Raw genomic sequence first — 1519 nt, 5'->3', positions numbered from 1 at the left:
GGCTCCGAAGGCATGCGTGGCACGCTCTGGTTGGAGGCTGCCATCTACGTAGCTTGCTGACTCGGCCCGCTGTTTATGTCCCAAGGCGTCGTCCGGCTCGATCTTGGCCATCCATGTGATACACGCGCGATCGAACGGCTTCCCGTCGAGCGGCTTCCCGTCATCGTCCCCGATAAAATGATCCCATGACCGTCCACACTAAAATCCTAAGATCTCAGTCTAGACTCAACCAAAACACCTCGGCTACGTGAATTTTATTTTAAAATAGGCAACTAGACTAGAGGAACATATCCATATGGTTAAGATGCAATCAAATTAAGCCTAATTAAATGGAGAATCTAAATAAGCTTGGGATGAGGTGAGGTTTTATATCTTTGCTCTGAGAAGTGAAGCTTCGATCAGAGGGGTTCGGCAAGTTCGTCGGGGTCGAAGGAGGCTAGGGATTGAGTCCCTTGTCTTGGTGTCTTGGTGTAAGGCCTAAGTAGGTCTCTGGTCTTGGTGTAAGGCCTAGGTATGAATTCGATCACGGCCGGATTTGGTATGGTAGAGGCTCTGTTGGTAGAGGCTCTGTGGGAGGGGGATTTTATGAGGTTTTGGCTTCTTTCACTGTTGTGAAGGTGTGGGTGAAGTTAATTTGAGTTTGGTGGACTGTGGAGGTGTGTTGGGTTCTGTCCTACTTTCCGACAAGATTTCAAGCTCAAAATTGAGCTCCACCAATGGGAATAGGTGAGGGAAAATGGTCGGAATGCACTGAGGGGATCTTAGGGAAGCTCTGTGTGAATTTTGGAGAGGCTTCTCTAGGAAAATTTCATTCACCTCCCATGATCGTGGGAGGTGAGTTTTTATAAAAATGGCCATGAGGTGGCTCTCAGGGCACAAGTTTGGGTGCATTGTGGTGCTTAGGTGGAGGGTAGAGGAGCTCTTCAATTTGATTTGGATGAGCTGGCCTCTAAGTTTTATTTGGGTGAGGTGCCATGGGGGTGGCTCTTGATGTTGAGCTTTTCTGGCCACTAGGCTAGGAGCTCAGGGAACCCAAAGGAATCCATCACAACAATTTAATGCAAATGTGCTTTGATTTGGCAAAGATATCTTAAGCATGTGCATTTTTGGAAATAATATCCCTTAATTTGGGGGAACTTTCATCCATGGCTTGATTTAGGTGGTTTCATGGTGTTTGGACTAGTCACTAAGTCTGTCACTAAGTCCAACTAATGGCTGTGGTGGAGTTAATTTGGTGACTTTAGGGTGGTTAGGTCACATTTAGTGCATGGGTCCAAGTGGGTGCAAATAACCAAAACTTGGGTTTGGGCTAGGTTAGCCATGTCAATTAGCCCAACTAATTGTTTCATTTGGTGTAGATGCTCATAAGGAACAATTTTTGTGAATGATGGAAGTGGTTTTGAGTTCAATTGAAGGGTCAATTTGATGGAATTTTGAACTTTAATCAATTTGGTCATGTTGGGCTAGGCTTGGGTCTAGCTTGGGTTAGCCATGGGCTAAGTCCAAATTGATTGTTGTA

This window comes from Phalaenopsis equestris, unplaced genomic scaffold, assembly GCF_001263595.1.
Source record: "Phalaenopsis equestris unplaced genomic scaffold, ASM126359v1 Scaffold000432, whole genome shotgun sequence".
Classification (NCBI taxonomy): domain Eukaryota; kingdom Viridiplantae; phylum Streptophyta; class Magnoliopsida; order Asparagales; family Orchidaceae; genus Phalaenopsis; species Phalaenopsis equestris.
Note: the sequence above shows the minus strand (reverse complement) of the source record.